Consider the following 22,519-nt stretch of genomic DNA (forward strand, 5'->3'; position numbering starts at 1 on the left):
GATACAGAGAAGAGCAGTCTCAGTTGAATGACTAGTCTTGAAACCTGACTGATTTGGATCAAGAAGGTCATTCTGAGAGAGATAGTGGGAGAGCTGGCCAAGGACGGCACGTTCAAGAGTTTTGGAGAGAAAAGAAAGAAGGGATACTGGTCTGTAGTTGTTGACATCGGAGGGATCGAGTGTAGGTTTTTCAGAAGGGGTGCAACTCTCGCTCTCTTGAAGACGGGAGGGACGTAGCCAGCGGTCAGGGATGAGTTGATGAGCGAGGTGAGGTAAGGGAGAAGGTCACCGGAGATGGTCTGGAGAAGAGAGGAGGGGATAGGGTCAAGCGGGCAGGTTGTTGGGCGGCCGGCCGTCACAAGACGCGAGATGTCATCTGGAGAGAGGGGAGAAAGAGGTCAGAGCACAGGGTAGGGCAGTGTGAGCAGAACCAGCGGTGTCGTTTGACTTAGCAAACGAGGATCGGATGTCGTCGACCTTCTTTTCAAAATGGTTGACGAAGTCATCTGCAGAGAGGGAGGGAGGAGGGGAGGAGGAGGATTCAAGAGGGAGGAGAAGGTGGCAAAGAGCTTCCTAGGGTTAGAGGCAGATGCTTGGAATTTAGAGTGGTAGAAAGTGGCTTTAGCAGCAGAGACAGAGGAGGAAAATGTAGAGAGGAGGGAGTGAAAGGATGCCAGGTCCGCAGGGAGGCGAGTTTTCCTCCATTTCCGCTCGGCTGCCCGGAGCCCTGTTCTGTGAGCTCGCAATGAGTCGTCGAGCCACGGAGCGGGAGGGGAGGACCGAGCCGGCCTGGAGGATAGGGGACATAGAGAGTCAAAGGATGCAGAAAGGGAGGAGAGGAGGGTTGAGGAGGCAGAATCAGGAGATAGGTTGGAGAAGGTTTGAGCAGAGGGAAGAGATTTTAGGATGGAAGAGGAGAGAGTAGCGGGGGAGAGAGAGCGAAGGTTGGGACGGCGCGATACCATCCGAGTAGGGGCAGTGTGGGAAGTGTTGGATGAGAGCGAGAGGGAAAAGGATACAAGGTAGTGGTCGGAGACTTGGAGGGGAGTTGCAATGAGGTTAGTGGAGGAACAGCATCTAGTAAAGATGAGGTCGAGCGTATTGCCTGCCTTGTGAGTAGGGGGGGAAGGTGAGAGGGTGAGGTCAAAAGAGGAGAGGAGTGGAAAGAAGGAGGCAGAGAGGAATGAGTCAAAAGTAGACGTGGGGAGGTTAAAGTCGCCCAGAACTGTGAGAGGTGAGCCGTCCTCAGGAAAGGAGCTTATCAAGGCATCAAGCTCATTGATGAACTCTCCGAGGGAACCTGGAGGGCGGTAAATGATAAGGATGTTAAGCTTGAAAGGGCTGGTAACTGTGACAGCATGGAATTCAAAGGAGGCGATAGACAGATGGGTAAGGGGATAAAGAGAGAATGACCACTTGGGAGAGATGAGGATCCCGGTGCCACCACCCCGCTGACCAGAAGCTCTCGGGGTGTGCGAGAGCACGTGGGCGGACGAAGAGAGAGCAGTAGGAGTAGCGGTGTTGTCTGTGGTAATCCATGTTTCCGTCAGTGCCAAGAAGTCGAGGGACTGGAGGGAGGCATAGGCTGAGATGAACTCTGCCTTGTTGGCCGCAGATCGGCAGTTCCAGAGGCTACCGGAGACCTGGAACTCCACGTGGGTCGTGCGCGCTGGGACCACCAGATTAGGGTGGCCGCGGCCATGCGGTGTGGAGCGTTTGTATGGTCTGTGCAGAGAGGAGAGAGCAGGGATAGACAGACACATAGTTGACAGGCTAGAGAAGAGGCTACGCTAATGCAGAGGAGATTGGAATGACAAGTGGACTACACGTCTCGAATGTTCAGAAAGTTAAGCTTACGTAGCAAGAATCTACGCTAACCACTAGGCTACCTGCTGCCCATATACTTTGACTGGCGTCTCACTATTGAGAAGCGTATGAATTTTTCATTGAGCAGCACAGCCTCAGCGTCTGACTCCTCTTTCTCCTCTCCAAGTACACCTCTGTTTGTCTAAACTAAACGTAGGTGACATGACATCTGCATTTGGACGTCAGCAGGAGTGCAGGGGAGTGCCGGAGCACAGGAATATATTACCATGTTGATCCCTCAGTCTGTCAGGCAGAGAATCCTCTACTATACACTACCTCACTACTCCCATATGAATCCAACTGCGCTTTTACTTAGCACTTCTGTGAACTATCTTTCTCTCCCTGCCACTGAAAACGTTTCTCTCCTTTGAGGGGTAGAGAAATGTACTGTAGGTAAAACAAATAAACATTTAGAGGGGAAATTCTACAGGGACAGAATATACTGATTTGGAATGTTATATCAGTGGTGGCGTCCTGTTGCTTTCTCCCTCCATCTGGTCATTACTACTTCATAGTAAGTGTATATAACTATGATATCTCTTATTTAAGGTCTGCCTCATCTCTCTCCCTCCCCCAACTCTCTCTCCTTGCCTCACCCTTCTCTCTCTCTCACGCTATCTCTCCTCCTTCAAGTCTTCCTTCTCCTACCCTTCCACGTCTCTCACTCTCCTTCTCTCCCTCCTTCGTCTCCTTGTCTCATCCAACCCTCTCCCTCCTCCACTCCCTCCATCTCCTCTCCGGTTATTGTCATTCTCCAGGGCTCTTAGTGTTATCCAGTCAGATGATAGCAGCGGAGTGCCCCCATGCATCGCCTGCTCTAAACTGTGATGGAAACATCAGACAAGGAGGACAGGACCCTGGAGATGCTCCCCGGCTTGACACCGTAGCTCCTTGCTTGAAGCTCTATCATATCCATCTTCATAGCCTAGCTGATAGCTCAACCCTAGCTCCTAGCTCAACCCTAGCTCCTAGCTCAACCCTAGCTCCCACACACATCAGGTATGCTCGGCTGCACCAATGTATATTAATCAATGACAATATGATTACCTCTGAATGGGCCGTATACATTATTTAAAGCAGGGTCTCCTGGCTTACAGTCCTCCTGCCTTTCAAATTAAACTCAGTCAATAATTAATGTTGGGATTAATCAGAGAGCACCTTCAGAGGGCAGGTGTTAGGAGGGTGTACAGTGTGTGTGTGTTTTTGTGTGTGTGAGTGAGTGAGTGAGTGAGTGAGTGAGTGAGTGAGTGAGTGAGTCAGTGAGTGAGTGCGTGCGTGCGTGCGTGAGTGCGTGTATTCACTATTGACATGGAGCCAGTCAGCGTGTCGTGATCGTGACTCTTCCCTTTGGGGAGAATCTCTCACAGCCCTGGGCTGAAGATATACCCATGCATGTTTTTGGGAAGACAATCTCTTACCCTCCTCCCTTCCTGGCACTAACAGGAGGAGAAAAACACTATTTTCTCACTTGTTTTTCTCACGGTGACGTGGGCTGTGAGGAGTTATTTTTGTTTCTCCGTGGCAGGGGGTAGGCTACTCTTAGAGAGAGAGAGAGAGAGAGCACTGGGGTTTCTCACACGTGGACGGACTCTCCTGCACGGTTCATGGCCTCTGAAATCCGTCTGGGTGATAAGCTGCCAGCGCAGAGGGGAACAACAGCAGATAGGGCTCCTTAAGCAGTTCAGCTCGACTGGAGGGCTTCTGTCTGCCTGCCAACTGCCTGATTACTCAATACGGACCCTGCTGCAACCCTCTCTTCTGTTCTGCCCTGTTCTTTTCTGTTGTTTTCGCTCTTCTCTTCTTTCCTCTGTTTCCTTCCACACAGTCTACCCACTAGACTCCCATGGATGGCCTCAGTTTTACCTTGCCAATATCTGATACAGGGAAGGCTACTGCAGATAAGACAGTATTCTTAAGGTTATTGGAATGTACACTATGTGTTATTGTAGGTTTTTTCTGTAGTGTAAAGGATTATGTGCGAAGGTGAAACCCTCTGTACTCAGTGACCTTGTCAGAGTGTGGAGCGATTACACAGTAATAGATACAAAGAAGTATAGATACAGTATATTCAGTAAATGATTTGTTCTGTTTTTGTCTCATTCTGACTTTCACACTCCTTTTAGTAAGCACAGCTCAATACATTGTATGAAATGGATTGTTTTCCAACCTTGCAGGCCTCTAAAGTCAACATAACAAGTTATTAAATATGGAGGCATATGGAAGACACTGAAAGTAAAGAGAAAGGTCACTATAGGCTGTTTTCAATAGACGACTCCATCTCAATTTATCTACTTAAATATCCACAGGACAAAGTTATGTTCAATTTCAGACATAATGTTGACTGCACCATGCCTAATTAAATATTATTATATTACATTATTCCTTTCAATACAGTTGGAAATAAAAAACAATCACTTGGAGAAAAAAGAAATAAATCCGTGTGGGTCAAATTGATATAATTGATATTTTCATTTTATTTAACCTTTATTTAACTTTTGATAGCAGAAGTGAAATGAAATAGGAAAATGTCCCTGTTGACTAGCATGACACAGATGCTTCACTAACTGCATAATTACAATGCCCACAACAACTGATTTAAAATCAGAAAAAAATATTAATATCATTAAACACATGGTTTCCACACATCGATGTCCACAATTGATCACAAATAGTATATCATTGAATTGCAGTTACCCATACTGCCTTGTTATTTAGCTGTTCTGTCTTGGTTGAAGATAGATAGTTCAACAATGCTAACATTACACTGAGGGCATCCAGCCAGCCCCTAGCTTTGGGTTATGATGTCTGTGACCCAAGGCCAACGGACTGAGACGGCCTATCAGACCCAGATAAAAGGGATACAGAGCACCATGCTGCTCCAAGGGTACAGACGGACAAGTAGATAGAGGAATTAAAGGTGATTTTAAGGTTGTTTTTCTCCCACAGCAGGCTTGAACAAAATATCGTTGCTGATTCGCAACAGTAAGTCCAAACGTCCATTGAATATAAGCCTCATTTTCAAAGACATTGCACACTCTACAACTTCTATAGGATGCTCACCGGCTAGCTATAGGGAAGTTGACGGCAACATTTAACATTATTGTTTTGAAATTGACCTCAGTATTTTCTACATTGTGGGGGAGTGTGTCCCAACAGAGTATAGAGGACATCTTTTACATCTATACTCATCTTTTACCTAGGATTATCTTCTGGTTCTGGACCACTGCGCACACACACACACACACACACACGCATACACACACACACACACACACACACACACACGCATACGCACACACACACACACACACACGCACACACACGCACACACACACACACACGCATACGCACACACACGCACACACACGCACACACACACACGCACTCCATCTCTCCCTCACACCCCCCACACACTTGCTTGTGATCATCTCTCTGATGACCTCTGCTTTCAGCGTATGATGGATCATCGACACCTCCTGGACATCCATTTTCCTGCCCAGGAGGAGACACTTACTTCAGGATAGGACAGTTAAACCCAAGGTAAGGCATGCATGGAGTGGGGAATGTCATAGGGCATCAGTGATACTCACCAGTAATATTGTTAAATAAGCATCATTGAATGCAATTGTATTTGATTATTTGGATCTTGCATGCCTGATGTGTCATGTGACTTCCAGGTAATCAAGTTTGAAAATGAAAGAAAAGAAAGAGCATGAGCAACGGTTTATAACACCCACATGAAAACGCAAAGGACTGAAACACACACATACAGTACACTGAATTGTATCGTCCCATCAGAGGTGTCAGGTTCTCAGATACTACAAACACCTCATAATCTGTGTGGGCCCCAATGGTTAGGTTATAGCAGCTATTAACACTTCATCCCACACATACCCACACACACACGGTCCCTGCGCTGAACAGAAGGCATTCAGTGAGAACACACAAATCGATTCAAAATGCACCGGAAGACGTTTAGACCTGAAAGTTGACACCTTTCTCCTGTCACATACGTGGGGTTTGGCGTCTCTCGTTGGGCTGAAAAGGCTGTGCTCTCCATTTTGGAAAAAGTCTAGTTTGTGATCAGCTCTGTCATCCGTTTCTTGGAAGGCAGGGCGGATGTCATTGAGTAAATAACGGATGTCATTGAGTTTCCATTCGCTCATCTTGTTTTAGGTCCCATGATCCTTTACTTGTGACGTACCAATGGAGGTGTACAAATGTTCCGAAACGTTTAAATAAGCGTCACCACACAGGTTGTAATGTGACAGATTTCTAATAATCAGTGAAACCGTTTGATGTCATGATACTTCTCTGTAAATTTGACAGAACTTCTATGTTTCTATGGCTTGCTGTTTGACACAGTCATTGGAAGATTCCATTTCACCATAAAGGAAAAGCTTAAAATCACACTTAGTTATAGGATCTTAATTTGATCAACCTGTTGCAGAACTTGTATTTGTGGTTTAAAAAGGCTTCTGAAGTTAATCATTTCCAATTAGAAGTGTCAGATTTGATTATCCCTTACGAAAAATCCAACCCCATTATTTATAATCCACATAATAATTCACATTTCCTGTTGCTGCAAGATTATTTTCCTGCTGTAGCAAACTGGTTCAATTGAAGATCCTATATTTGTACCACTAAACAATTTGAAATTGACCACTTATTTCTCTCTCATGAACAATGATAATTTAAGCTTATTTTAATAAGTTTACTAGATTGTCAGAACATGATTGAGATTGTCAACATAATCCTTCATGACCTCTATCTCAATTCATCCACAAACAGGGGCTTCGAGAGGCCTAACGGAAGTCCGCAGCAGTTAGAGATAATAGGTAGAGACAGAAAGCGCACGTACGCTTGCCATTTTCTAGGTTTCCGTGCCCTGCTAACCCATTTTATTGAATGCGAAGGTATGTTGGTGGGCAACAGACAACAGACGGCACTTCTATTTGTGACTAATGGGCCCACAATTGTTCCATTTCTTCAGTTTGACTTTTTTTCTGAGCGCTAGCACCTCCCAGTCACGACTCGTTGCAGTATAGGATCTGTCACCAATTGTGTCACAATAAGTACTTTTATAGACTATTTACCACTATCCCTTTAAGTGTCCATATCTACACTGAACAAAAATATAAACGCAACATGTAAAGTCTTGGTCCCATGTTTCATGAGCTAAAATAAAATATACCAGACATTTTCCATATGCACAAAAAGCTTATTTATCTCAAATGTTGTGCACAAATTTGTTTACATCCCTGTTAGTGAGCATTTTTCCTTTGCCATGATAATTCATCCACCTTGTAACGATCGTTAGGAATGAGGTGAGGTCCAAAGAGCAGCGTGGTAAGTGTTCATCTTATTTAATGAAAAAAAAACTGAACACTAAACAACAAAGAAACGACCGAAACAGTTCTGTCAGGTGCAGACACACAAAGACTGAAAATAAACACCCACGAAACACAGGTGGAAAAAGGCCACCTAAGTATGATTCTCAATCAGAGACAACTAACGACACCTGCCTCTGATTGAGAACCATACTAGGCCGAACACAGAAACCAACATAGAAAAACAAACATAGACTGCCCACCCCAACTGAAACATAGACTGCCCTGACCATACTAAAACAAAGACAAAACAAAGGAACTAAGGTCAGAACGTGACACACCTGACAGGTGTGGCATATCAAGAAGCTGATTAAACAACATGATCATTACACAGGTGCTGAGGACAATAAAAGGCCACTCTAAAATGTGCAGTTTTGTCACACAACACAATGCCACAGATCACATGGTCACCTGCGGGACCGTCTGAGACCAGCCACACGGACAGCTGATGAAACTGTGGGTTTGCACACCGAAAAACTTCTGCACAAACGGTCAGATACCGTCTCAGGAAAGCTCATCTGCGTGCTCGTCATCCTCACCATGGACTTGACCTGACTGCAGTTTGGCATCGTAACCAACTTCAGTGTGAAATTGCTCACCTTCAATGACAACTGGCACACTGGAGAAGTGTGCTCTTCACAGATTAATTCAGGTTTCAAATGTAGATGGCAGATGGCAGACAGCGTGTATTGCGTCATGTGTGTGAGTGGTTTGCTGATGTCAACGTTGTGAACAGAGTGCTCCATGGTGGTGGGGGGGTTATGGTATGGGCATGCATAAACTACGAACACAATTGCATTTTATCTAGGGCAATTTGAGTCCATTGTTGTGCCATTCATCCGCTGCCATAACCTCATGGTTCAGCATGCATGATAATGCACAGCCCCATGTTGCAAGTATCTATACACTATTTTTGGAAGCTGAAAATGTCTGGCCTGCATACTCACCCGAGACCTGCATACTCACCAGACATGTCACCCTTTGAGCATGTTTGGGATGCTCTGGACCGACATGTACAATAGCATGTTCCAGTTTCTGTCAATATCCAGCAACTTCGCACAGCCATTGAAGAGGAGTCAGACAACATTCCACAGGCCTCAATCAACAGCCTGATCAACTCTACATGAAGGAGATGTGTCATGCTGTATGAGGCAAATGGTGGTCACACCAGATACTGACTGGTTTTCTGATCCACGCCCCTATCGTTTTTTTAAGGTATCTGTGACCAACAGATGCATATCTGTATTCCCAGTCATGTGTAATCCATAAATTAGGTCCTAATGAATTTATTGCAATTGACTAAACTATAACTCAGGAAAATCTTAGAAAGTGTTGCATGTTGCATTTATATTTTTGTTCAGTGTAAATACAGCAATGCATTTATGTGTCTCAAATCCCAACACCAAGACAATATTCATGAATCTAAACTGTATTTTATTTCCTCATCCTGGTTCCAAATAGCTGAGGGCCCAATTTAGACCATGTTTCAGTGCTGTAGATACACTGCATTTAATGTTACTGCACCTCCACCGCATCATCATTGGGCCTCAGCATCCCTTAACGGTTCCTAGCCCTTTACTGTAATTGCCTGGCTCTGTCTCACTGTTCTGTGTATGTATACATCTGTGGCGGAGGTGAACTGAGCCTCTTCTTCTAGCTTCCTCTTCCTGATGCACACATAAATACAGCGCATTAACACTTGTTCCTAGCTTGTCAGGATATAAATGAAGTCTGCAGGTGTCCCACCGAGGTTTACCCCTGATACTAATTAAGGCATGATAATTAGGTTGGTTCCATTTACTCCTTTCAGAACCCGCCCCCATCGGAATACAACAACCACAGATTGCAGACAAGAGAGGGTCTAGGAGAGGATAGTCCCATAGCCGACACCACCATCACAGACCAGTATCTGCCTGATAAAGTCATCCTCCAGCGATGAGGGGAATATGGGCTCGTAATTATGATTTTGTGCCTGACAAATCTCATTCATCCAACTTGAATGCAGCCAGTTTTGTGAGGATGAGAGAGAGAGCGACAGAAAGAGACAGAGCACTTGAGAGAGACAGACACAGAGAGAGAGATTGCTTCGACAATGTTAACATATGTTTCCCATGCCAATAAAGCCCTTAAATTGACATTGAAATTGAATTGAATTGAGAGAGAGAGATTTTGATGAGGTTTTTTCTCTTGATGTTCCTTTCCACAAGAGATCCGTCCCATCCCCCTTTCCTCTCTTCCTCTCTACCCTCTCCCTCGTTCTGACCTTGGAGGCTGGTATACCTTTATTGAACGATGGATGAGAACAAAGAAGGGACTGAATAACAGAAGGTTATTGCAGATCATGAATGCATTTCTGAGGTCAAAGTTTTCTTGTGAAGGTAACACAGTCATTGTGGTCAGTGATGGCAGTCTTACTATTGTAAGTGTTGTGTAGATGAGGGGCAGTGTGAGAGCTGAGGTGTGCACACCTTTACAAAGAGCTCCAAAAAGGACAAAGATCTGACTAAGGAAATCCATCTTTGGTACAACTTTGGACTGAACAGAGAGCATGATGTACTGGGGTTAAAGGTGTGAGTTTTCTTTAGAAATGGTTTACTTTTTGTTTACAAAAATATAGGTCATAACCCCCCTTCTTTATTTTCTCTATCTTACTCATCATAGCTATCAACCACGGTTTGAAGGTTGCTTTTAAACAGATTATTCTCAACAAGAGAAACTTGGACACTATAATATGGACACACGGGTTGGAGCGAGCGGTCGCATCTGCACTCGGTCCGCAGGTAGTATTACATTTCATTACATTTCATTATAGTACAACGGTTTGATTTGTCTAATCTTAGCAATTTCTTCTTAGCTAGCTACATAGCCGTCTTTGTATCATAGATAATTGCGTAATTATCGTATTTCGTCGTCCTAACGAAGTCTACACTGCCCTGCAGCTAGCCAGCTAGCTAACGTCCACCGTTAGCCAGTCCACCGTCTACCGATTAGCAGCACAACTATTACACTCAACTGAACGACTTGATTAGTGTAGTGTTAGCTAGCTACATAGTTGTCTTTGCTGTCTTCGTATCCAAGATAATTGTGTAGTTTAGAGTGTGTAGTTTTAGAGTGATTATCTTAATTTACCGAGGTTAGCTAGCCAGCTATTTGTCGTCCTTAACGTAGGAGACTCTGCTAGCTAGCCAACAGCTAGCCAACGTCTACCGAACAGAACTTCTGCACTCAACAATCCGGTCGCATTTCGCTTCGCTCCACAGGTAGTATCACATTTTTCATTTAATTTCATTACAGTACAACGGCTTGATCTGTTTGATCGTAGCTAGCTACATAGCCGTCTTTGTATCAAAGATAATTGTGTAGTCTAGAGCGATTTCCTAGGTTAGCTAGCCAGCTATTGTCGTTCTTTTAACGCAACGTAACGTAATCAACACTGTTAGCTAGCCAGCTAGCCCTGAATAGCAGCACAGTAGAAACTATTACACTCAACGGAACGACTTGATTAGTGTAGTGTCAACAACGCAGCCAATGCCAGCTAGCCTACATAGTCAACAACGCAGCCTCTGCCAGCTAGCCTACTTCAGCAGTACTGTATCATTTGAATCATTTTAGTCAATAAGATTCTTGCTACGTAAGCTTAACTTTCTGAACACTCGAGACGTGTAGTCCACTTGTCATTCCAATCTCCTTTGCATTAGCGTAGCCTCTTGTGTAGCCTGTCAACTATGTGTCTGTCTATCCCTGTTCTCTCCTCTCTGCACAGACCATACAAACGCTCCACACCGCGTGGCCGCGGCCACCTAATCTGGTGGTCCCAGCGCGCACGACCCACGTGGAGTTCCAGGTCTCCGGTAGCCTCTGGAACTGCCGATATGCCCAACAAGGCAGAGTTCATCTCAGCCTATGCCTCCCTCCAGTCCCTCGACTTCTTGGCACTGACGGAAACATGGATCACCACAGACAACACTGCTACTCCTACTGCTCTCTCTTCGTCTGCCCACGTGTTCTCGCACACCCCGAGAGCTTCTGGTCAGCGGGGTGGTGGCACCGGGATCCTCATCTCTCCCAAGTGGTCATTCTCTCTTTCTCCCCTTACCCATCTGTCTATCGCCTCCTTTGAATTCCATGCTGTCACAGTTACCAGCCCTTTCAAGCTTAACATCCTTATCATTTATCGCCCTCCAGGTTCCCTCTGAGAGTTCATCAATGCGCTTGATGCCTTGATAAGCTCCTTTCCTGAGGACGGCTCACCTCTCACAGTTCTGGGCGACTTTAACCTCCCCACGTCTACCTTTGACTCATTCCTCTCTGCCTCCTTCTTTCCACTCCTCTCCTCTTTTGACCTCACCCTCTCACCTTCCCCCCCTACTCAGAAGGCAGGAAATACGCTCGACCTCATCTTTACTAGATGCTGTTCTTCCACTAACCTCATTGCAACTCCCCTCCAAGTCTCCGACCACTACCTTGTATCCTTTTCCCTCTCGCTCTCATGCAACACTTCCCACACTGCCCCTACTCGGATGGTATCGCGCCGTCCCAACCTTCGCTCTCTCTCCCCCGCTACTCTCTCCTCTTCCATCCTATCATCCCTTCCCTCTGCTCAAACCTTCTCCAACCTATCTCCTGATTATGCCTCCTCAACCCTCCTCTCCTCCCTTTCTGCATCCTTTGACTCTCTATGTCCCCTATCCTCCAGGCCGGCTCGGTCCTCCCCTCCCGCTCCGTGGCTCGACGACTCATTGCGAGCTCACAGAACAGGGCTCCGGGCAGCCGAGCGGAAATGGAGGAAAACTAGCCTCCCTGCGGACCTGACATCCTTTCACTCCCTCCTCTCTACATTTTCCTCTTCTCTCTCTGCTGCTAAAGCCACTTTCTACCACTCTAAATTCCAAGCATCTGCCTCTAACCCTAGGAAGCTCTTTGCAACCTTCTCCTCCCTCCTGAATCCTCCTCCCCCTCCCCCTCCTCCCTCTCTGCAGATGACTTCGTCAACCATTTTGAAAAGAAGGTCGACGACATCCGATCCTCGTTTGCTAAGTCAAACGACACCGCTGGTTCTGCTCACACTGCCCTACCCTGTGCTCTGACCTCTTTCTCCCCTCTCTCTCCAGATGAAATCTCGCGTCTTGTGACGGCCGGCCGCCCAACAACCTGCCCGCTTGACCCTATCCCCTCCTCTCTTCTCCAGACCATTTCCGGAGACCTTCTCCCTTACCTCACCTCGCTCATCAACTCATCCCTGACCGCTGGCTACGTCCCTTCCGTCTTCAAGAGAGCGAGAGTTGCACCCCTTCTGAAAAAACCTACACTCGATCCCTCCGATGTCAACAACTACAGACCAGTATCCCTTCTTTCTTTTCTCTCCAAAACTCTTGAACGTGCCGTCCTTGGCCAGCTCTCCCGCTATCTCCCTTAGAATGACCTTCTTGATCCAAATCAGTCAGGTTTCAAGACTAGTCATTCAACTGAGACTGCTCTTCTCTGTATCACGAAGGCCCTCCGCACTGCTAAAGCTAACTCTCTCTCCTCTGCTCTCATCCTTCTAGACCTATCGGCTGCCTTCGATACTGTGAACCATCAGATCCTCCTCTCCACCCTCTCCGAGTTGGGCATCTCCGGCGCGGCCCACGCTTGGATTGCGTCCTACCTGACAGGTCGCTCCTACCAGGTGGCGTGGCGAGAATCCGTCTCCACATCCCGTGCTCTCACCACTGGTGTCCCCCAGGGCTCTGTTCTAGGCCCTCTCCTATTCTCGCTATACACCAAGTCACTTGGCTCTGTCATAACCTCACATGGTCTCTCCTATCATTGCTATGCAGACGACACACAATTAATCTTCTCCTTTCCCCCTTCTGATGACCAGGTGGCGAATCGCATCTCTGCATGTCTGGCAGACATATCAGTGTGGATGACGGATCACCACCTCAAGCTGAACCTCGGCAAGACGGAGCTGCTCTTCCTCCCGGGGAAGGACTGCCCGTTCCATGATCTCGCCATCACGGTTGACAACTACATTGTGTCCTCCTCCCAGAGCGCTAAGAACCTTGGCGTGATCCTGGACAACACCCTGTCGTTCTCAACTAACATCAAGGCGGTGGCCCGTTCCTGTAGGTTCATGCTCTACAACATCCGCAGAGTACGACCCTGCCTCACACAGGAAGCGGCGCAGGTCCTAATCCAGGCACTTGTCATCTCCCGTCTGGATTACTGCAACTCGCTGTTGGCTGGGCTCCCTGCCTGTGCCATTAAACCCCTACAACTCATCCAGAACGCCGCAGCCCGTCTGGTGTTCAACCTTCCCAAGTTCTCTCACGTCACCCCGCTCCTCCGCTCTCTCCACTGGCTTCCAGTTGAAGCTCGCATCCGCTACAAGACCATGGTGCTTGCCTACGGAGCTGTGAGGGGAACGGCACCTCAGTACCTCCAGGCTCTGATCAGGCCCTACACCCAAACAAGGGCACTGCGTTCATCCACCTCTGGCCTGCTCGCCTCCCTACCACTGAGGAAGTACAGTTCCCGCTCAGCCCAGTCAAAACTGTTCGCTGCTCTGGCCCCCCAATGGTGGAACAAACTCCCTCACGACGCCAGGACAGCGGAGTCAATCACCACCTTCCGGAGACACCTGAAACCCCACCTCTTTAAGGAATACCTAGGATAGGATAAAGTAATCCCTCTCACCCCCCTTAAAAGATTTAGATGCACTACTGTTCCACTGGATGTCATAAGGTGAATGCACCAATTTGTAAGTCGCTCTGGATAAGAGCGTCTGCTAAATGACTTAAATGTAAATGTAATCAAATAAATAACCCTCAGTATGCCAGCAACAGACCAGAGCACTGCAATATCTGAGAGTTACAGTGACTATGGCTCAGTGTGATTATAGCCTTAGATCCAGAGAGGGCCAGACGACTGAGTGGCTCAACTAGCCCTGGTGCAGTCATTTTATGGGCCTGGAGTCCATCCCCAATCACCCAGTAGTCACAAAGAACATGGATGAGACATCAAGCAGATCTAGGGAGACTCTCTAGGAAAATGACCCAGTGTTCTGAGCCAGAATGGATGGCAGTTTAGTAGTGGATATGGGGCACTAAGAAATTATACTAGAACAGCAGGATTTTATGACTATATTTTTTATTTAAGCAATATGTTAATCCTGTTATTGATAAAACAATTTTGGGGTCTTTAAAAATTCTGCCATATTACAATCAATCTGACTTGTGTTCATGGTTATATCAACTGACAAGTAAGTGGATTAGGTTGTACATTTCATTAAATGTTACATTAACACACTCCGACTCACACAGAAGTGATTAACGACCTGAAGGACGTCACGAGAGTCACGTGCACACACACACACACACACACACCTGCCCCCTCTGAGCATCCCAGTTTCCTTCCTTCGCGTGCCACCGCCAAAGGGGAAGTGGGGGAGAGGTGGATTGAGGGAGGGAGAGAGGGGGGAGGAAGAGGGGAGGGGGAGCGTAAGGTCTCACTGCTATAGTCATCTGGCTGTTGTAGAGCTGTTCATCATCGCTTCCCCTGTGACTGTTGACTGTAGACTCCACAACAGTGGAGATAGAGATCTGTGATTGAGGCAGCTCATAGAGAGAGTCCTTCCTCCTGTGTAGTCCAGATGTGACAGCCAGACCGTCCCAGCCCTCCACCATGGGGACCTTCAGGGCCTGGTGAGGCCTACTAACAGAACACCCCAGCCCACAGACAGCAGCTGCTCACTGGTCCTCAGCTCTACCGCTCTGCCCTGCTCTCACCCCAGATGCGTTAGCAACACACACACCGCTCTTTGTTTACACATAGTCGTTTGTTTAATATTGTGTGTGTTTGCTCATTGTTTTGTTTACGTGTTTCTTTTGTTGGTCTCCCGTGACAGTCTCTCTGCAACATTTTGCTTGGTTGTCATTTCGTATATTTTCTGAAAATATACAAACTGAAAATGGCCTCCTGAGGTATGTTTTGGATGTTAGAGAACTTCACAAACAAAGTATTTTTCATAGATTTCTTAAGGATATTTTGTTTCCCTAATTAGCTTGACGTTTTAACCTTAGGTTGACAACAGTACTTAACTGAACATGGTAACAATTCTCTGAGTGAATTCCACAGTGGGTCTTTGGTCATCGACTCAGTCTTGGTGAGAGAGTCCCAAAGTTCCATCCATTATGAATGAACCAGGGAGGGAGAGAAGTGAATCGAAGTGTAACTGAAGAAGCCCAGACGGAGTACCTCATGTCACTGAACACTTGACTGAGACTAGGGACAGGATTGCTTCAGTAATGCCTAACACAGACCACTGAAGGAGCTAAGATTTCCCCTCTCCGTTGTTCTGTGGGGGAGATGGAGAAAGAATGTGTGTGAGAGGGAGAGAAAAGAAGAGTGTGTGTGTGTGTTAATATATGTGTATAATTGTGTATACACACACTCAGAGGAAGAGACATCCAGTGCATTGTTACCACTAATTACCCACCGGCTGCCCATATTATCAGTGTGTGTGCAGGACCACAACGGTTCCTGGCTTTCTTCTCTCCTTCTGTGATAACCTGTCCCAACCCCAAAAGATTACTCCAAGGTCCAGGGGGAACCGGCCAGCTCCGCAGCCCCAGGAGAGGAGGGGGGAGCTGGGCACAGGCATCCTGAGGACTGGGCTCTTTACGAAGGGGAAGTTACAAGTGAACAAACAAAGGGGTCTGCAGCCAGGAAGCGTTAATCACTGCCAGTAGCATTAGAGTAATGAGGCCTGATGAACGCACGCTTCAGAGGAGGGGGTTGGTGGGGGCTTTCCTCAGAGATGAGGTCTGATAAGACACACACACCTTCTTCCCCCTTCCTCCACTGTTTCTGCCACTGTCCTAGCTTCTCTCAGGGGTACATTAATGACAGATTTTTTTTTCTTCTCCCCTCTCTCTTTATTTCAATGTTTTCTTCCTGAGATTAGCAGGGCATTGTTTGGATGAGTGCACTGTTGTTTTAAAGGAGACGCAATGGTGGCCACTGTCAATGGATATTGCCAAATATATATATACTACCGTTCAAAAGTTTGGGGTCACTTAGAAATGCTCATGTTTTTGAAAGAAAAGCTTTTTTTGTCCATTAAAATAGCATCAAATTGATCAGAAATACGGTGTCGAAATTATCAAATCAAATCAAATCAAATGTTATTTGTCACATACACATGGTTAGCAGATGTTAATGCGAGTGTAGCGAAATGCTTGTGCTTCTAGTTCCGACAATGCAGTAATAACCAACGAGTAATCTAACCTAACAATTCCACAACTACTACCTTATACACACAAGTGTAAAGGGATAAAGAATATGTACATAAAGATATGAATGAGTGATGATACAGAACGGCATAGGCAAGATGCAGTAGATGGTATCGAGTACAGTATATACATATGAGATGAGTAATGTAGGGTATGTAAACAAAGTGGCATAGTTTAAAGTGGCTAGTGATACATGTATTACATAAAGATGCAGTAGATGATATAGAGTACAGTATATACATATGCATATGAGATGAATAATGCAGGGTATGTAAACATTATATTAAGTAGCATTGTTTAAAGTGGCTAGTGATATATTTTACATCAATTTCCATCAATTCCCATTATTAAAGTGGCTGGAGTTGAGTCAGTGTGTTGGCAGCAGCCACTCAATGGTAGCGATGGCTGTTTAACAGTCTGATGGCCTTGAGATAGAAGCTGTTTTTCAGTCTCTCGGTCCCTGCTTTGATGCAACTGTACTGACCTCGCCTTCTGGATGATAGCGGGGTGAACAGGCAGTGGCTCGGGTGGTTGATGTCCTTGATGATCTTTATGGCCTTCCTATAACATCGGGTGGTGTAGGTGTCCTGGAGGGCAGGTAGTTTGCCCCCGGTGATGCGTTGTGCAGACCTCACTACCCTCTGGAGAGCCTTACGGTTGTGGGCAGAGCAGTTGCCGTACCAGGCGGTGATACAGCCCGACAGGATGCTCTCGATTGTGCATCTGTAGAAGTTTGTGAGTGCTTTTGGTGACAAGCCGAATTTCTTCAGCCTCCTGAGGTTGAAGAGGCGCTGCTGCGCCTTCTTCACGATGCTGTCTGTGTGGGTGGACCAATTCAGTTTGTCTGTGATGTGTACGCAGAGGAACTTAAAACTTACTACCCTCTCCACTACTGTCCCATCGATGTGGATAGGGGGGTGCTCCCTCTGCTGTTTCCTCAAGTCCACAATCATCACCTTAGTTTTGTTGACGTTGAGTGTGAGGTTATTTTCCTGACACCACACTCCGAGGGCCCTCACCTCCTCCCTGTAGGCCGTCTCGTCGTTGTTGGTAATCAATCCTACCACTGTAGTGTCGTCCGCAAACTTGATGATTGAGTTGGAGGCGTGCATGGCCACGCAGTCGTGGGTGAACAGGGAGTACAGGAGAGGGCTCAGAACGCCCAGTGTTGAGGATCAGCGGGGTGGAGATGTTGTTACCTACCCTCACCACCTGGGGACGGCCCGTCAGGAAGTCCAGTACCCAGTTGCACAGGGCGGGGTCGAGACCCAGGGTCTCGAGCTTGATGACGAGTTTGGAGGGTACTATGGTGTTAAATGCTGAGCTGTAGTTTCAGCATTGTCACATAGGTATTCCTCTTGTCCAAATGGGTTAGGGCAGTGTGCAGTGTGGTTGAGATTGCATCGTCTGTGGACCTATTTGGGCGGTAAGCAAATTGGAGTGGGTCTAGGGTGTCAGGTAGGGTGGAGGTGATATGGTCCTTAACTAGTCTCTCAAAGCATTTCATGATGACGGAAGTGAGTGCTATGGGGCGGTAATTGTAAATGACTATTGTAGCTGGAAACGGCTGATTTTGAATGGAATATCTACATAGGCGTACCGAGGCCCATTCCTCAGCAACCATCACTCCTGTGTTCCAATGGCACATTGTGTTAGCTAATCTAAGTTTATAATTTTAAAAGATAATTGATCATTAGAAAACTCTTCTGCAATTATGTATAGGTTCATTAAATAGTATCTGCAAAACACCAGTCTCAACGTCAACAGGCCTTCAACACCAGCCGTTTCCTGATACAACAGTCATTTACAAAATTAACAATGTCTACGCCGTATTTCTGATCAATTTGATGTTATTTTAATGTACAAAAAATGTGAGGTTGTGTATATGGAGGGGGAAGGAAGCACCTGTAGTACACAATACTCCTGATTTAACTTAGCTTTAGATATGATCTTAGATATTAGTTTTATATAATCTTCTGTTGGTACTGGTGGTGTGATTTTCATGTCTCTGGCCGGGTTATGAAAGCACAAGGAGGTGGGGGGCAATCATAAATCAAGTGTATTATATATTATGGTTGTTTAACTTAAAGCCCATATTTTCAAAAGTCATCCATGTTTCAATGGTAAATCATAACAACTTAGACTGAAATTGACTGACATTCGCACCAAAGACAACATTGGACAGATGAGGTTTGTCAGAACCAGATTCTTCTTAAAAAGACTGAGATCCCATGGTGCTTAGTGAGATCCCATGGTGCTTAGTGAGATCCCATGGTGCTTAGTGAGATCCCATGGTGCTTAGTGAGATCCCATGGTGCTTAGTGAGATCCCATGGTGCTTAGTGAGATGCCATGGTGCTTAGTGAGATCCCATGATGCTTAGTGAGATGCCATGGTGCTTAGTGAGATCTCATGGTGCTTAGTGAGATCCCATGGTGCTTAGTGAGATGCCATGGTGCTTAGTGAGATCCCATGATGCTTAGTGAGATGCCATGGTGCTTAGTGAGATCCCATGGTGCTTAGTGAGATGCCATGGTGCTTAGTGAGATGCCATGGTGCTTAGTGAGATGCCATGGTGCTTAGTGAGATGCCATGGTGCTTAGTGAGATGCCATGGTGCTTAGTGAGATGCCATGGTGCTTAGTGAGATCCCATTGTGCTTAGTGAGATCCCATGGTGCTTAGTGAGATCCCATGGTGCTTAGTGAGATCCCATGGTGCTTAGTGAGATGCCATGGTGCTTAGTGAGATCCCATTGTGCTTAGTGAGATCCCATGGTGCTTAGTGAGATCCCATGGTGCTTAGTGAGATGCCATGGTGCTTAGTGAGATCCCATGGTGCTTAGTGAGATGCCATGGTGCTTAGTGAACTCTACAGTGGCCATCACTACCTAGGGACTGCCTATTGTACACTCTCCTTTTTATGGATCTCATAGCTTTTTACTACACACTTCAGAAACGAATCACCCCAGAGTCCCATACAACACAGTTACAAACATCTGCTGAACTGCTCTGGACATACACTGGGATCTGGGGCGAATGCAACATACGTATTAACACACTTTTGGATGCATCAAGTGTCATCAAGCAAATCACAAACAAATCACTTGACTGTAAGTCATTGAAACAGTTTGTTATTGGTTTGTTATTGCTCGTTGACTTTACAGCACTTTTGTATGCTATTGTTGTCAGGGCTAAACTGATAGTGTTACAGTTTATCTTCACAGAGCCATTTGCTAACTGTCGGTGTTGGTGAGACTCCTGTCTTCCTGCATAATATTTCTAGCAGGTCCCAGTTTTAGAGCTCTCATGTGGGCCTTTAAATGGGTGTTCAGAGTACAGTGTTAGCTCCCCTCCTATCTTCCCTCTCTCTTCCTTCCTGTCCGCTGTCATTCTCAATGGATGATTTACACCTCACATAAGTGTGCAGGAACCTGAGATTTTAGAGGAAGTCATGAAAAGAAGAAACCAAGTAAAGGATAGGGAAAGAGAGAAATAGTCCAGAGAGAGAGAGAGAGAGAAAGAGAAAGAAGGTAATTATTCCAGTCAGGTTCTGGTGAGGCGAGGAGGCTCCGGCTGCTGCTGCTGCTGCTGCTCAACCTGCCGCCTGTCTCCTTCCCTTTTGTCCCCACTTCCTGTCAGGTGACCTTTGAACTGCCGGCGGTGGGTACTCCTCCCTGCGGTTGGTTCCCCTAATTGGAGTCAGGATGCAGATGCCACGGCAGCTTGAGACAGGCAGACACAGCACACTTCCACTGGGACTGAACCAAATCAGAGGCAGAGAGAGGGGAGAAGGAGAGTATAGGGGTTCTCCAAGCTTTCATATGAAAATGGATACAATTTATTAATCCACAGCATATTTTTGAGTCATTTGATTGTTATCTCACAAATCGGGCGAAGGTCCATTCTCCTGTGGCTATAGCGAGGTGTCAGTCACTTGCATGAAACAATGACAATTTGACTCCCTAAGTCAGTAACGAAGGAGTGGTGAGGTATTTAGTAAAGGTAGATAAAGCCTTACCTTAAATAACCTGTCCTCATAGACTTGGCCTCATAGAACCCCTCTTGTCCATGCTTCCCTCTACCATTGAGCTAGCTGGGCCCGGCACACCAAAACACCAAACGGCAATGGAGCCATGGAGCCTGCCATCAGATAACCTCCTCATCATAATGAAGAGAGGGTCTACTGCTCCACCGTGCCCTATAAATCCATTACTCCATCCATAGCTCCCTATCATTCAACCCACTCAGTCCCTCACTGAGACCAGAGTTTAAAAGGATATTAGCCATTAGCCGCACAGACACCGACCAGCCATTCTCATTGTTTAGTCCTGTTTTCCTTTGTAGATAAGTGGTGTGGCTGGACAGGCAGTTGTTGTTGTTGGACAGTGCATGGTGGTCATTAAGGATGCTGTGTTTGAACAAAAGGGTTGAACTGGCTTGTTGGACATAATGACTGTGCAGATGAACATGGTATACTATACCTGATGGTATATTTGATTTGATGGCCTGATGGCCTGTTGTCCGGGCCTCTGGCAGTCTCTATGGGGGTGCCACAGGGTTCAATTCTTGGGCCGACTCTCTTCTCTCTATACATCAATGATGTCGCTCTTGCTGCTGGTGAGTCTCTGATCCACCTCTACGCAGATGACACCGTTCCTTATACTTCTGGCCATTCTTTGGACACTGTGTTAACAACGCTCCCGACGAGCTTCAATATCATACAGCTCTCCTTCCGTGGCCTCCAACTGCTCTTCAATACAAGTAAAACTAAATGCAGGCTTTTCAACCAATCACTGCCTGCACCTGCCTGCCCGTCCAACATAACTACTCTGGACGGTTCTGACTTAGAATATGTGGACAACAACAAATACCTAGGTGTCTGGTTAGACTGTAAACTGTCCTTCCAGACTCACATCAAACATCTCCAATCCAAAGTTAAATCTAGAATTGGCTTCCTATTTCGCAACAAAGCATCCTTCACTCATGCTGCCAAACATACTCTCGTAAAACTGACCATCGTACCGATCCTCGACTTCGGCGATGTCATCTACAAAATAGCCTCCAATACCATACTCAATAAATTGGGTGCAGTCTATCACAGTGCCATCCGTTTTGTCACCAAAGCCCCATATAATACACACCACTGTGACCTGTACGCTCTCTTGGCTGGCCCTCGCTTCATACTCATCGCCAAACTCACTGGCTCCAGGTCATCTACAAGACCCTGGTAAAGTCCCCCCTTATCTCAGCTCGCTGGTCACCATAGCAGCACCCACCTGTAGCACGCGCTCCAGCAGGTATATCTCTCTGGTCACCCCCAAAACCAATTACTCCTTTGGCCGCCTCTCCTTCCAGTTCTCTGCTGCCAATGACTGGAACGAACTACAAAAATCTCTGAAACTGGAAACACTTATCTCCCTCACTAGCTTTAAGCACCAGCTGTCAGATCAGCTCACAGATTACTGCACCTGTATATAGCCCATCTATAATTTAGCCCAAACAACTACTACCTTCCCATACTGTATTTATTTATTTTGCTCTTTTGCACCCCAGTATCTCTACTTGCACATTATCATCTGCACATCTATCACTCCAGTGTTAATGCTAAATTGTAATTATTTCGCCACTATGGCCTATTTATTGCCTTACCTCCCCAATCTTACTACATTTGCACACACTGTATATAGATTTTTCTATTGTGTTATTGACTGTACGTTTGTTTATCCCAAGTGTAACTCTGTGTTGTTGTTTGTGTCGCACTGCTTTGCTTTATCTTGGCCAGGTCGCAGTTGTAAATGGGAACTTGTTCTCAACTGGCCTACCTGGTTCAATAAAGGTGAAAAAATCAAATAAAAATGCTGTTCCCAAAACAGTCACACTATTCTTGATGAACATTTAGAAGTACTTTCTCAGAAGTCTCGTAGGCGTTCTGTGAGTGCTGTGACAACAATTTACTTTGAAATGAGTTGTCTGATCTAGTGTAACATTT

This window comes from Oncorhynchus nerka, linkage group LG27 (assembly GCF_034236695.1).
Source record: "Oncorhynchus nerka isolate Pitt River linkage group LG27, Oner_Uvic_2.0, whole genome shotgun sequence".
NCBI lineage: Eukaryota > Metazoa > Chordata > Actinopteri > Salmoniformes > Salmonidae > Oncorhynchus > Oncorhynchus nerka.